Here is a 16,014-nt window from a genome sequence, read left to right as displayed (position 1 = left end):
CCATATACTACATCTCAGTTCATTCATCAGTTGATGGATGCTTGATCAGTTTCTGTAATTTGGCTGTTGTAAAAAACGCTGCTGTAAACATCATGGTGCATGTATCCCTTTGAAGAATTATTTTTGTATTCTTTCTCTAAATCGCTCATAGTGAAATTGCTGCATCGTAACATAGTTCTATTTCCTTTTTTTTTTTTTTTTTTTTACGAATCTCCATGATGTTTTCCAGAGTGGCTGCACCAGTTTGCATTCCTTCCCACAATGCAAGAGGGTTTCTCTTTCCCCACATCCTTGACAACACCTGCTGTTTCATCATTCATTGAGCTTAGTCATTCTGACAGATGTGACGTGTTATCTCATTGTACTTTTGGATTGTATTTCCCTGAAGATGAGTAATGCTGAGCATCTTTTCATGTGTCTCTTGGCTATGTTTATGTCTTCCTTGGGAAAATGTCCATTCATGTCATCTGCCCATTTTTAATTGGATTTCTCATTTTGGGGGTGCTGTATAACTTTATATATTTTGCACGGTAACCCTTTATCAGATGTCGTTTACAAATATTCTGTATGTGTTTTAGGTTTGTAGATTATTTCCTTTGTGACAGAAGCTTTTTATTTTTATGAAGTCCCATTATTTTTGCTTGTGTTTCCCTTACCTCAGGAGATATATCTACAAAGATGTTTGTGCAGCCAATGTCAAATAAGATACTGCCTGTGTTAGGTATCCTCTGGGATTTTTATGGTTTCACGTTTCACACATAGTTCTTTATTCATGTTGGATTTATTTTTGTGTATGTTGTAAGAAAGTGGTCCGTTTGTGTTTTTGTTTTGTTTTGCAGGTTGCTGTCTAGTTTTTCCAAAACGATATGTTGAGGAGACTTTTTAAAGTTTATGTATTTATTTTTGAGAGAGAGAGAGAGAGAGAGAGAGAGAACATGCAGAAGAGGGGCAGAGAGAAATGGAGAGAGAGAATCCCATGTATGCTCTGCACTCTCCTGAGATCATGACCTGAGCTGAATCCACAATCACATGCCTTGCAGCCACCCATGTGTCCCAAGAGTATCTTTTTTTCCCCATTGGATATCCTTTCCTGCTTTGTTGAGAATTAATTGACCATGTATGTTTGAGTTCATTTCTGGGTTTCTATTCTATTGATCTCTGCGTCTGAGTTTTTGTTGTTGTTGTTGGTTGCCAGTACCATAGTGTTCTGTTCAGTACAGCTTTGTAATGTACCCTAAAGTCTAGAAGTGTGATGTCTCCAGCTTTAGTTTTGGTCTTCAATTTCTTTTGGCTGTTTGGGGTCTTTGTCATTCCATACAAATTTTGGGATTATTTGTTCTAGTTCTGTAACAAATGTTTTGTTTGTGTGATAGGGATTTCATTACATGTGTAGATTGTTTTGTGGAGTGTAGACCTTTTAACAGTATTTTGTTCTTCCTATCCGTGAACATGAAATGTATTTCCTTTTCTTCGTGTCCTCTTCCATTTCTTTCATCAGTGTTTCATAGCCTTTAGAGTACAGATCTTTTACCTCTTTGGTTAGGTTTATTCCAGGTATCTTGGGGTATTTGGTGCACCTGTCAATGGGATTGATCCCTTGTTTTCTCTTTATGTTAATTCATTATTCATCTACAGAAATGCAATAGATTTATGTACATTGATTTCTGTATATTTTGATTTGTTGAATTCATATACGAATTCTAACAATTTTGGGGGGAGTCTTTCATGTTTTTTTTATAGAGAGCATCATGTCAGTTCCAAATAGTGAAAGTTATATTTCTTTCTTGTCAATTTGGATGTTTCTTATTTCTTCTTGTTGTCTGATTGCTGTGGCTAGGACTTCTAGTACTATGTGGAATAGTGGTGAGAGGGATGTCCCTGTCTTGTCCCTGACCTTGGAGGAAAAACTTTCAATTTTTCCCCATTGAGGAGGAGCTGAGCTGTGGGTTTTTCATAGATGACCTTTATATGTGCAGGTAGGTTGAGTCCCAATCTACTTGCTAGGGGGTTTTATCATGAATGGATGTGACATTTTGTCAATCGTTTCCTGCATGTCTTGAAAACATCATATTGTTCTTATCCTTTCTTCTATTACTGTGGTGCATCATGTTGATTGATCTGTGAATACAGAACCACGCTTGCAGCCCAGGAATATATCCCACTTGATTATGGTAAATGATTCTATTAATGTATTGTTGACTTTACTTTGAAGGTATTTTGATGTGAATTTATGCATACGTACTCATCGCGGTATTGGTCTGTAGTTTTATTTAAACACTTTTTAACATATTTAAAATATTTATTTAGAGACATATTGTACATAAAAGTGAGGGAGGGGCAGAGAGACATGGAGAGAGAGAATCCTGGCCATTCTCCACAGTTTCAGCACAGGGTCCTATGTGGGCATCGAACCCATGCGCTGCAAGATAATGTCCTAATCCGAAATTAAGAGTTGGACACTAAACCGACCGAGCCACACAGGCGCCCCAGCAGTTTTCAGTTTTAGTGGAGGCTTTATCTGGTTTTGGTATCAGGGTAATGGTGGTCTCATAAGATGAATTTGTAAGTTTTCCTTTTTTTATTTTTTGTAGTAATTCAAGAAAAATACATATTATCTCTTCCTTAAACGGATGGTAGAATTCATTAGTGAAGCCATCTGGCCCTGAACTCTTGTGTTGGGGGGAAATTCATTTTATTATTGATTTGATTTCTTTCTGTTTTCAGATTTTATGTATCTTCCCGTTTCAGTTTTGGTAGTTTGTGTGTTTCTAGGTATTTGTCCATTTTTCTCAGAGTGTCCAATTTGTTGCATATAGTTTTTCATAATATTATCTTCTAATTGTATTTTTGTGGTGTTGACTGTTATTTCTTCTGTGTTATTTGTGATTTTATTTACTTGAGTCCTTTCCTTCTTCTTTGTGAAAAGTATGCCTAAGAGGTCTTCATGTTGATTACTGTTCTCAAAGAACCAGCCCCTGGTTTCATTGATTTGGTCTAGTGTCTTTTTGGTTTCTATATCCCTTATTTCTGCCTTAATCTCTATTATTTCTTTCCTTTGGCTGTTCTTCTCATTCCTTTAGTTATAAGTTAGGATTGTTTGGGATTTTTCTTGCTTTTTATGGTAGGCTTGTACTGCTGTATACTTCCATCATAGACTGCTTCTGCCACATTCCAAATATTTTTTTGAGTGTATTTTCATTTTCATTTGTTTCAGTGTATTTTCTCATTGATTTCCTGTTTGACCCATTCATTTGGTAGCATGTTATTTAACCTCCCTTTATTTGTGGCCTTTCCCCCTGTGTGTGTGTGTGTGTGTGTGTGTGTGTGTGTGTGTTTGAGTGTATGTGCGTGCACGTGCATGGTTAACTTTGAGTTTCCTAGCTTTATGGTCAGAAAAAATGCTTGGTCTGATCTCTGTCTTTGGGTACCTGTTGAGGCCTGATTTGTGACCTAGAATGTGATCAATTCTGGAGAATGCCCCATTTGCACTTGAAAAGAATGTGTACTCTGTCATTTTAGTATGGAGTGTTCTGAATATATCTGTTAAACCCATCTGGTCCAGTGTGTCATTCAAAGCCATTGTTTCCTTGTTGATTTTCTGTTTACAGGTTCTGTCCATCGATGTGAGTGATGTGATAAAGTTCTCTACTATCATTACATTATTATAAATGAGTTCTTTTATGGTTGTTGTTAAATATATACTTGGTGGTTGCATGTTAGGGGTATAAAAATGTACAATCATTGGATCTTCTTGTTTGGTTGTGCCCTTTAGTATGAGATAGTGTTCATCTTCATCTCTTGTTACAGCTTTATTTATTTTTTAAATTTAAGTCTTAGTTGACATACAGTGCATTCTCGGATTCGGGAGTAGTGTTCACTGATTCATCCCTTACATACAATACCCAGTGTTCATCACAACAAGTGCTGTCTTAATACAGGTCCCCCATATAGCCCAGAGCTGACCCATCACCCTCCATGAACCTTCACTTATTTTCTTTATCATTAAGAGACAGATGTGGTTTGTTACCACTCTTTTCTTTTCCTGCCCCCTTCCCATGTTTTCATCTGTTTTGTTTCTTCAATTCCACATGAGTGAAATCATATATTTGTGTTTCTCTGATTGGCACATTTCACTTAGCATAACACATTCTAGCTCCATCCACATCATTGAAAATGGCAAGATTTCATTCTTTTTGAAGCTGAGACATATTTGATTGTATATACATATGTATGTATGTATGTGTGAACATACGTATATATACATACATGCATGTATGCATGTATGTGTACGCACATACATACACATACATGCATATACACGAATACACAGACACACACATACACAGGCCCCACAACTTCTTTATACCTTCATCAGTTGATGGATACTTGGGCTTTCTCCATAATTTGGCTACTGTTGATAAAGCTGCTATACATATTGGGTGCATGCAATTTTACTACTTGGTATTGACCTAAAGGGTACCAAACTACAGTCTCGGGTTAAAGTTTTTTTGTCCGATATAAGTATTGCTAATGGGTTTCTTTTGATATTATTGGCATGATAAATGTTTTTTCATTCCCTCAATTTAAATCTGCAGGTGACTTAAGTCCAAATAAGGCTTTGTAGACAGCACCTAGATAGGCCTTGGGTTTTTTTTTTGTTTGTTTGTTTGTTTGATTGTTTCTTTTCTTTTTCTTTTTTTTTTTTTTTCCATTCTGACCCCCTATCCAAGGTCTTTTGATTGGAGCATTTAGTCAATTTACATTCAGAGTAATTATTGATAGGTATATATTTAGTGCCCTACTGGTTGTTTTGCCATTGTATCTTGATGTTTTCTCTGATCCTTTCTTGTCTGTAACAATTTTGGTTTTTCATTTCCACTCAAACAGCCCGATTTAAATATTCTTTTCTTTTGACTGGTAGTATATTTCTTTACTTATTTTTAATATTTCTTCTTTTTTAAAATTTAAGCTCAAGTTAGTTACCTTATAGTGGAACACAGTTTCAGGATTAGAATTTAGTGATCCATCAATTACAAAATGTATCCAGTACTCATCCCAAGTGCTGTCACTAATGCCCATCACCCATTTAGCCCATACCCCTATTCAGTAACCCTACCAGGAACTCTGAGCTTCTTCCCTCTATTTAACGGTGTCTTATCGTTTGACTCCATCTCTGTTTGTATCTTATTTTTCCTTTCCTTTCACTACGTTCTTCAGTGTTATGAATTCTCTCACCTGTGGAATTTAATATGATGTGTGTCTTTCTCTGACATATTTTGCTTATCATAATAAAGTCCAGTTCACTCCACATTGTTGCAAATAGCAAGATTTCACTCCTTTTGATCGCCGAGTAATATTCCATTGTATGAATATACCACATCTTCTTTATCCATTCATCTGTCAATGGTCATTTGGCCTCTTTGCACAATGTCGCTATTGTTGATAATGCTGCTATAAACATTGGAGTGCATGTGCTACTTTGAGTCAGCGTTAGTATATCCTTTGTGCAAATACCTAGTAGTGCAATTGCTGGGTCCTAGTGCAGTTCTATTTTTGGTTTTTGTAATGAATCTCCATACTATTTTCCAGAGTGGCTACACCATTTTGCATTTCCACCAGCATTGCAAAAGCCTTCCCTTTGCATTCTTGCCAACATGTGTCATTTCCTGAGATGTTAATTTTAGCCATTCTGATAGGCGGGAGGGGATATCTCATTGTGGTTTTGATTTGTATTTCACTTATGAGGAATGAGGTTGAGCATCTTTTCACGTGTGACAAATCTGGATGTCATGTTTGTTAAAGTGTCTCCTCATGTCTTTTGCCCATTTCTTCACTGGATTATATGGTTTTTGGGTGTTGAGTGTGATTAAGTTCTTGATACATTTTGGATACTAACCCTTTATCTGATATGTCACCTGCAAATATCTTCTCCCATTCCATTCAGTTGCCTTTTAGATTTGCTGATTGTGTCCTCTGCTCTGTAGAAGCTTTTTATTTATTTATTTATTTATTTATTTATTTATTTTTCAACGTTTATTTATTTTTGGGACAGAGAGAGACAGAGCATGAACGGGGGAGGGGCAGAGAGAGAGGGAGACACAGAATCGGAAACAGGCTCCAGGCTCTGAGCCATCAGCCCAGAGCCCAACGCGGGGCTCGAACTCACGGACTGCGAGATCGTGACCTGGCTGAAGTCGGACGCTTAACCGACTGCGCCACCCAGGCGCCCCTAGAAGCTTTTTATCTTGAGGTCCAAATAGTTTATTTTGGTTTTTATTGCCCTTGCTTCTGGAGATATGACAAGCAAGAAGTTGCTGAGGCCAGGATCAAAGAGGTAGGTTGCCTGTTTTCTCCTCTAGGATTTTGATGGTTTCCTGTCTTACATTTAGATCTTTCATCCATTTTTAGGTGTGTGTGTGTGTGTGTGTGTGTGTGTGTGTGTGTGTGTGAGAGAGAGAGAGAGAGAGAGAGAGAGAGAGAGAGAGAGAGAGAAGTTTAAGAACATAGTCCAGGTTCATACTTCTCACTGTCCAGTTTTCCCAGTACCATTTGCTGAAGAGTCTCTTCTTTTTCCTTTGGATATTCTTTCCTGCTTTGTGAAATATTACTCAGCCATATGTTTGAGGGTCCATTTCTGGGTTCCCTATTCTGGTCCTTTGATCTATGTGTCCGTTTTTATACCCGTACCATACTGTCTTGATGACTAATGCACCATAAAGTCCAGAATTGTAATGTCTCCATCTTTGTTTTTCTTTTTCAACATTACTTTGGGGTCTTTTCTGGTTCCATACAATTTTAGGATTGTTGTTTCTAGCTCTGTGAAAAATACTGGTGTTATTTTGACAGGAATTGCATTGAATTTGTCAATTGCTTTGGGTAGTAGTGGCATTTTAACAATATTTGTTCTTCTAATCCATGTGCATGGGATGTTTTTTTCATTTCTTTGTGTCTTCCTCAACTTCTTTTATAGACATTTTATGGTTTGTTCTTTTATTTTTTTTTAATGTTTATTTGTTTTTGAGAGAGAGAGAGAGTGAGCAAGCGAGAGCGCATGAGAAGGGGAGGGGCAGAGAAAGAGACAGGGAGACACAGACTCTGAGGCAAGCTCCAGACTCTGAGCTGTCAGCACAGAGCCTGTCGAGGGACTCAATCCCACAAATGCAGGATCATGTCCACAACCGAAGTCGGTACTTAACCGACAGAGCCACCCAGGAGACCCTCTAATGTTTAACTGTACTGATCTTTTCCCTCTTTGGTTGGGTTTATCCCTGGGTATTTTATGTTTCAGTGCAGTTGTAAAGACATCAATTCCTTGATTTCTCTTTCTGTTGATTCATTACTGGTGTATAGAAATGCAATCAACTTCTGCATGTTGATTTTATATTCTGATACTTTCCTGAATTCCTGTATCAATCCTGGAAATTTTTGGGTGGAGTTGTTTGGATTTTCCACGGAGAGTATCGTGTCTGTGAGCAGGGAAAGATTGACTCATCCTTGCCAACTTGGACACTTTGTATTCTTTTTGATGTCTGATTGCTGAGGCCCGGACTTCCAACAGTATGGTGAATAACAGTGCTGAGAGTGGACATCCCTGTCGTGTTCCTGACCTTAGGGGGAAAGCTCTCCGTTTTTTGCCATTGAAGATGACATTAGCTGTGGGACTTTTGTATCTGGATATTCTCATGTTGAGGCACGATACTTCTATCCCTCCTTTCATGAGTTTTTTTTTTTTTCAGGATGAAAGGATGTTGCTGCATTTTGTCAAACGTTTATTCTGCATCTATTGAGAGGATCATGTGGTTGTTGTCCTTTCTTTTATCATTGTGATGTATCGCATCAGTTGATTTGCAGATATTGAATTGGTTGTGCATCCCAGGAATAAAATACACCTCATTGTGATGAATCATCCTTTTTATGTATTGTTGGATCCAGTTTGCTACTTTTTGTTGAGAATTTTTGCATCCAGGGTCATCAGGTACTTGGCCTGTGTTTTCCTTTCTGGTGGTGTCTTTGTCCAGTTTGGACTCAAGGCCAAGCTGGCCTCATAGAATGAGTTTGGAAGTGTTCCTTCCATTTCTCTGGCCATGACCTTATCTTGTTCTTTCATTTGGGATGCATTCCTCTTGTCTTGGCATTTTGGTTGAGTATATGCCTTCTCTGTTACCAAATCTCATTATGTTACCTGCCTCTGGGATGAAGGGCTTTATGAAGAGGAGATCATCTAGTGTCCAGGGCCTGGCACATCAGGGATTGCCTTTGGTGTGTGTTGCATGCATTGTTTTGTGTTCTGGCTGCACTATCCTTCAAGCCAGTTGTATGAGCAATGTATGGTCCTTGGCCAGAATGTGGTGAGACATATCTAAGTCTGCTCCGATCTTGTTAAATGTGACTTGAAACGATTGCCACTAGAAGTGAAGCCCTGCAGAACTGTCTGGTCAAGAGACGTTGTCTGGTCATAGGCTTCTACTGGTGTTCTGGGGAATGGGCCAGCTCCATTGGGACCGAGGCAAGCTTCAATGACCTAGAAGGCCAGTCTCGCCAGAACACAGGAAGTTGGGGTTGGTGTAAGCAGCTTAGGCACCCAGTGTGGGGATTGCCTTGTTTCCAGCAGATGGCTCTGTGTTTTTGGTTTTTTTTGGTTGGTTTTTTTTTTTTTTTTTTTTTTTTTTTTGTTGGGCGGGGGGGATGGTGTGCAGAGCAGGGAAATGGTGCCACGCAGCTCCTCTGTCCTAGCTCTTTGTCCCCTCATTGTGAACACTGCTTCTCAGGGATGCTCTCCACGATGAGTGTGTAATCTCCCCAGTGTGTGCACCAGGTGTTGTACAGATCACTGTTTCCATGCCATCTGCCTGCAAGTTGTTGGCTGCCTTCTCGTCAGGAGTAGGCCAGTGCCATCGTGGCTGTATCCCAGCCAAAACTGCTAGCCTTTGAAACTCCACATTTTCGGGGTGCCTGGATGGCTTGCTTAAGTGTCTGACTCTTGATCCTGGCTCAGATCATGACCTCTTGGTTGTGGGATTCTCTCTTTCCCTGTTGTCTTGCCCCTCTCTTGCATGTGCTCTCTTTGTTTCTCTCTAACTTGAATAAACTTTAAAAAAAAGTGGCATGGAATACCTTATTTAGGCAAGACTGCCTCTCTGAGGGGAATGTCAGGGATCTATCAGTTAAATTTCCAGCACAGACTAGGAAATTCTTTGCTGACTGGTTAACGGTTACATTCCTGCAGGAATGAAATTAGGTTTAGTGACATGTGGCCTTAAAGTAAGTAACTCCATGATGGGCCTATGATTTTTCTTAACATTCCAAACCCAAATTTTTACACATACATTTTTTCAATTAAATTTATAACCCTAAATAATATTTTAGTCATCTACTGCCGGCCCAAAGATCATATCCTGTGAAACTGTGACCATTTCCTAATCATAGGTGAAGATCGACTTTGTGGCTCTAAGATCTTTGTAGCTCTAAGTTACTTTGATCTATGTTACTAAGATCTTTGTGAGTCTAGGTTACTGCTGGCCTTTTGAAGTCTTTGACGCAGGGACCCCCCATCCAGGTTGCTGACCCATCACTTAGGCACAGAAGCACCCTTTCGAAGTCACCCCGCGCTAAAGTGTTGTCTTTCCCTCTTGTACTTCTGGGACTTACCCTTTGGCAAGTCACATATCCTCATACAAACATGTCAAATGGGCCCAGAGAAAGCTGCTTGCCTGTGACTCCCCCTTCATGGTCACATCTTATCCTTCTGAAACCCCTTGAACTCCCTATCGTTCTTCCAGTCTTTGGATATCTCTTTGATTTGGAAATATTTGATTCTCTTTTATTCCTGCTAAAAATATGCGTGAAAATATTAAAGCAAGGGTTCTTTACAATAAGTGAGCTAGTCACAATGCTTCATCTGGCCGCGTGTATGTTTTTATTTTTGACAATGTTCAGGCATGATGTGACGTACATCCTGTAAAATCTGAGTATCATTCATGATCTAGCATAACCACCTTTATGGAAAGCCATTCAATGACATGCTTGTTCAAGATCAGAAAAATACTTAATTTACATACCACATAATAGAGTGGTATATGCATACGTTATTATCTTAAAATATGTAAAGTAGATGTTTCTATGAAGTGTTTACCATGCATTCAGTTTTCTGTACTATGAATGCTATTATTTAAATTAAACAATAGTAAGAACAACAAGAATAGGTACATGGCCATCACTAGTAACTAATACTGGAACTAGTTATATAATCTTATGTGTAGAAAAACCATGATTACTAATAATCTTTTCTTTCATGGTGGGTTTCTAGTTACCAAAAAAAAAAAATAATAATAATTGGGAAGATAATACTGAGTATCCACATACATCAGGTTGTTTTCTCACTATTGATGTCATAATGGTTGGTACATGATCACAATCAATATATCAAAGAGATATGGTAGTATGAAGTAAAGTTTATATTTGTATTCAGATTGCTTCGGTTTTAACCTCTCCTAGCCCAGACTCATCCCACCTGGCACATTACAGTCATCCTGTCTCCTTAGGCTCCACTTGGCCATGACAATTTTTAGATTTTTCCATATTTTACATAAGCTGCAAAGTTTTGAGGGTACGTTTGTAGAATGTATTTTGTAGAATGATCCTTGGTGGGATATGTCTAATGTTTGTTCAAATGCTTAAGCCAGAGTTACTGTGTTTTGGAGCAGAAGATCCAGAGGCATAGTGCCATCCATAATTATCACTTCACATTAAAGATTGTTTACTCTGAAGATTGGGGTCTTTTTTGGTTCCATACAAATTTTAGGACTGTTCTCGTTCTGTGAAAACTGCTGTTGGTATTTTGATGGAAATTGCACTAATTGTGTCAATTGCTTTGGGAAGTATAGACATTTTCACTATATTTGTACTTCTGATCCGTGAGTACGGAATGCCCTTCCATTTCTTTGTGTCATCTTGAATTTCTTTCATCACTGTTTAATACTTTTCAGAGTATAGGTCGCTCACCACTTTGGTTAGATTTATTCATAGATATCTTATTTTTGGTGTACGACTGTAAATGGGACAGTTTTCTTAATTTCAATTTCTACTGCTTCTGTATTGTCTACAAATGCAACAGATTTCTGTACAATGATGTTGTATCCTGTGACATTGCTGAATTCACTTATCAGTTCTAGCAGTTATTGGGTGGACTCTTTAGGGTTTTCCATATATAGTGTCATGTAATCTGCAAATCGTTTCGTTTGTCTGCTGGCTGTGGCTAGGACTTCCAGTAATTTGTGTACTAAAAGTGGTAAGAGTAAACATCCTTGTCTTCTTCCTGACCTTACAGGAAAAGCTCTCAGATTTTCCCCATTCAGGTTGATTATAACTGCAGGGTTTTCATAGATCACCTTTATGACGTTGATGTATGTTTCTTGTAAACCTACTTTAGGGGGTTACATGCATGAACGGATGTTGTACTTTGTCAAATGTTCCTTTCCGCATGTATTGAAATGACTGTATGCTTCTTTCCTTTTAACGTTTATTAATTTTGAGAGAGACAGAGCGTGAGCAGGGGAGGGGCAGAGAGAGAGGGAGACATAGAATTCGAAGGAGGCTCTTGGATCTGAGCTTTCAGCACTGAGTCTGACGTGGGACTTGAACTCAGGAATCATGGGGTCATGACCTGAGCTGATGTCGGACTGCTAAAGGATTTAGCCTCCCAGGTGCCCCCCGATCATATGGTTCTTATCCTTTTTCCTGTTGATATATTGTATCACATTGATTGATTTGCGAATACTGAACCACCCTTGCATCTTGGGAATAAATCCCACTTAATTGTGGGATATATTTACAGTTGTTATATCTCCTTTTGGACTGTACCCTTTACTGTTATATTACGTCCTCCTCTGTCTCTTGTTATGTACTTGGTTTTAAGTGTATTTTTTCTGATACAAATATTGCTACTCCAGCTTTTGTTTTTTCATCCATTCTTACACCCTATGTCTCTAGATTGGAGCATTCATTCCATTTACCTTCAAAGAAATGATTGATATGTACGTATGTAGGAGGTTAGAGTGGGAGAGAGCCAAAGCATAAGAGACTCTTTCAGTCTGTTCACTTAATTTTGTTGAGTACTCTAATGCTGAGGGATTCATAATTGGATTTATTTTCACTAAATGGTACGAACTGCAGTTCCAATCATGACAGAAAGCACGTGCTTCCTGTGTTAGGTATACAAGAGCAAGGCAGATACCCTGGGCATTTGAGCTGAGTATGTCACTCTGTCTTTTTGCCAGCCCTTTTCCCTTCCCTGGGAGACAAGGGTCTCGTTTTGGTCACACAGAAATGTAGGTGAAATCAGCAGAGAAGGGTCCCTTCTCTTCTCTTCCGTTTGTCTCTCAAACTCCCTGTCACTACCTTCTGCCTGTCCCTTTCCCTGACTCAATCCCCCAGGCCCACTGCTCCACTCCAGCCATGATCAGGGTGTCCTCCAGCTGCTGGCCTCTACTCTAGCCATCGCTCAGTGAGGAAGCTACAGGAAGATTATGTAGTTCATGGGTCTGATCAAGAAATCTCTGCTCCTCAGAGTCCTCCTACATGTGGTGCTGTCTGTGGAGACCTGGCATCCTGGGCATGGGTCTGACCCTCCCTCCTCTCCACAGTCACTGTTGGTCCCTCATCCTTCTCCACCATTAGAACTTGGCCATTTCCTAAGGACAGATACCTGTCTATCTGACCCCAAGGCACAATGGGGTCAGGGAATATTTCCAGAATAGTTGAGCATAAGCACCCCATCAATCTAGATATAGGAAGTTCCCATCATCCCGGAAAACTCCCTCAGGCTCCCCTGCACAAAGGGTGATCTTGCTTCTATCCTCCATCACCACCATTTCTGGCACTTTGTTACCTTTATGTACAGGAACCCCACTGTGTGCATTCAATGGGGAGCGAGAGTAGATGGCCCTAGAAGCAGACGCTGACACAGAGACAAAACGATGAAAGGTAGATTATGGGACAGTAGGAAGGACAAAGTGGAGGGGACAGGATGGGCAGGGAGAGCATTCAGGTAGATCTGACACCTTCTTAAAATGTATATACAAACACGATTGTCTGTCACCGTGCACAGTCCTCTTCACTGTCAAAAGAGTTGTCCTATAAGGCAAAGAGATTTTGGTTTATTTCCCTGTGGTCTTATGTTTTCCTACATGCATTCTGTCTTCTGTAGTTTCTCCGTGGCCTCAGATGAACACTGTAGTGTGTGGCTGCATCTGTGAGATTATGTGTAATAGAAAATGATTGTCTTCAGATCTAGGTCTCTGAATGTACACATTCTCATAATTATCTTTTCTTTCATTGTGTGACAGGGCCCGAATTCTAATAGAAAAATGAGGGACATTGTCTTATTTTTTAAAACAGTGATTCCCACTCCCTGGGATGAGTTGTTAACAGTCTTAGTTTAATGAACTCCCGAGACCATCTATTTTGGAGGATCATTGTGTGGAGATATCTTAATTGAAACTGTGAGAAGCATGAGAGGACACTTCCCAGAGATTTTGCAGATGCTTTCTGCACTGAGTGTCTTCTTTTTCTCTTGTTCTTAGAAACAAATATTACCCCTTAGAAACAAATATAACACAGCTGAGGCTCTGTGTAGGTCCCACTGAGAACTGGTATTAAGGCTGAGACAGCAGGAACACAGGCAAAGCATCATAATATTATGAGAGAAGTTTGAGGAGATGCAAAGCTGTAGTCAGGGTGATGACAGGGGTCTAGCAGTGGTGGCATCTGGCCAGCCCTGAATTGTAGGTTGACCCAGGCTGAAGGCCAATGCAGGCACTCAGCTGATCTAGACCCTGTCTCCACTTTTAGTCTCACTGAGGGATATGAACTTGGGCATACACCATTTTCATAAGACCAAGTTAAATTCCCCATATCTCCAGAGCTTTTTTTCCCCCACAAATATCCAGAACCTTGAGGAAAATCCAGGGAGACAACAATCTTTTTAGATGATTACCTGTGTGCACTTTGGCAACACGCTGACATTTTAGAGATGAACACTGGATTGTGCACTGAGAGCGATCCCACATAGCAGCTCTGTATGGACCTCATACTCCCTGCTCAGGCTGTGGCCAGGAATGACCTCCAACTGCATCTCACTGACCCCAACACCCTCCCCTCTGCACCTCCTCAAACTCTGCTTACTGTGCTCAACTTCCCTTCTATTCCTGTATGATTCAAGGTCCCCCCGTTTTTGCACTGGATCCTTCACTGGTGTTTCCATTATGGTGATCACAAGGTCTGCATCATTTAATGAATGTCCCTCTTTCTTTTATTTTTTTCAATATATGAAGTTTATTGTCAAATTGGTTTCCATACAACACCCAGTGCTCATCCCAAAAGGTGCCCTCCTCAATACCCATCACCCACCCTCTCCTCCCTCCCACCCCCCCATCAACCCTCAGTTCTCAGTTTTTAAGAGTCTCTTATGCTTTGGCTCTCTCCCACTCTAACCTCCTTTTTTTTTTTCCTTCCCCTCCCCCATGGGTTTCTGTTAAGTTTCTCAGGATCCACCTAAGAGTGAAAACATATGCTGTCTGTCTTTCTCTGTATGGCTTATTTCACTTAGCATCACACTCTCCAGTTACATCCACGTTGCTACAAAGGGCCATATTTCATTCTTTCTCATTTTCACGTAGTATTCCATTGCATATATAAACCACAATTTCTTTATCCATTCATCAGTTGATGGACATTTAGTCTCTTTCCATAATTTAGCTATTGTTGAGAGTACTGCTATAAACATTGGGGTACAAGTGTCCCTATGCATCAGTACTCCTATATCCCTTTGGTAAATTCCTAGCAGTGCTATTGCTGGGTCATAGGGTAGGTCTATTTTCAACTTTTTGAGGAACCTCCACACTGTTTCCCAGAGTGGCTGCACCAATTAGCATTCCCACCAACAATGCAAGAGGGTTCCCATTTCTCCACCTCCTCTCCAGCATCTATAGTCTCCTGATTTGTTCATTTTGGCCACTCTGACTGGCGTGAGGTGATATCTGAGTGTGGTTTTGATTTGTATTTCCCTGATGAGGAGCAACATTGAGCATCTTTTCATGTGCCTGTTGGCCATCCGGATGTCTTCTTGAATGTCCCTCTTTCACACAGGACACCTGATGCTCCAAAATTTCGGGGTGCACCTCATTCATTGCAGAACCTAACACATTGTGTCTCCAAAATACACACCAGTACTGCTGATACGTCTGCTTTTGTGTAAAAACTCCTCTTTCATTTGACAAGAGAAATGTATAGCTCACTGTATTACAGGGACACGACACTTCCCATTGTATGTATGTCCTGAGAAACTTGAGATATGCTACGGTGTCCTCAGGCAGCTTGTAGTTGGATTGCCAAGACTCACAACCATCACTACATCATTGCCACAAAGTCAATCATGAAGAAGATGAATATATTTTACCAGCCACTCATCTAGTTCAGGTCATCTTAACAAATAGAGTAGGTGGAGGAGCTGGTGGAGGAGGGGGGTGTGGCCTATAGCCCATAACTGGTGGTAAAGGGTGGTCCATGGGGTACAGCCTCCAAGGCGATCCTGGGAAAGGACCAGGACTCTTGCATACAAAATAGCCTGCAGAAAAGAAATTAGAGGTATGTTCATAGGAGAGAACAGAGCACCAACACCAGCAAAAAGCAGAAACCCAAAGCAGCAGTGCTCATATCCTACTAGCTTCGCCACCACCAGTTTCCAAGATGGCAACATCAGCGCCAAAATCTCTACCCATACTTTGGGTTCCACTTACAGCTTTGGGGTGAGGAATGGATGTGATTGGGATAAACTAGTGTCTCCACGTGTCTGGAAATGTAGAAACAGCAAGGGCCCTTTTTCTAGAAGATTTATAGGCTGAATACTAAATTAACAAAGTAGGATATTCCAGATAGGAAGGCAACTATGTCCAGGATCACGCTCCACCCTTCATCCCCTCCGCCACAGAGGCTGTTTATTGTGTCTATGAAGAACTA

At 40.1% G+C, this 16,014-nt stretch overlaps 1 long non-coding RNA gene across 4 annotated transcripts in view; it reads left to right on the top strand.

Annotated features, from left to right (window-relative positions):
- LOC121020754 (uncharacterized) overlaps positions 1-16,014 on the top strand; it is a 63,701-nt gene that overhangs the window by 23,683 nt on the left and 24,004 nt on the right. The gene's annotated exons all lie outside the window — the stretch shown is intronic.

Source organism: Herpailurus yagouaroundi, unplaced genomic scaffold (assembly GCF_014898765.1).
Source record: "Herpailurus yagouaroundi ecotype Mexico unplaced genomic scaffold, PumYag 251, whole genome shotgun sequence".
NCBI lineage: Eukaryota > Metazoa > Chordata > Mammalia > Carnivora > Felidae > Herpailurus > Herpailurus yagouaroundi.
The sequence above is the reverse complement of the archived record's forward strand: the minus strand, read 5'-3'. Positions and strand labels throughout refer to the sequence as shown.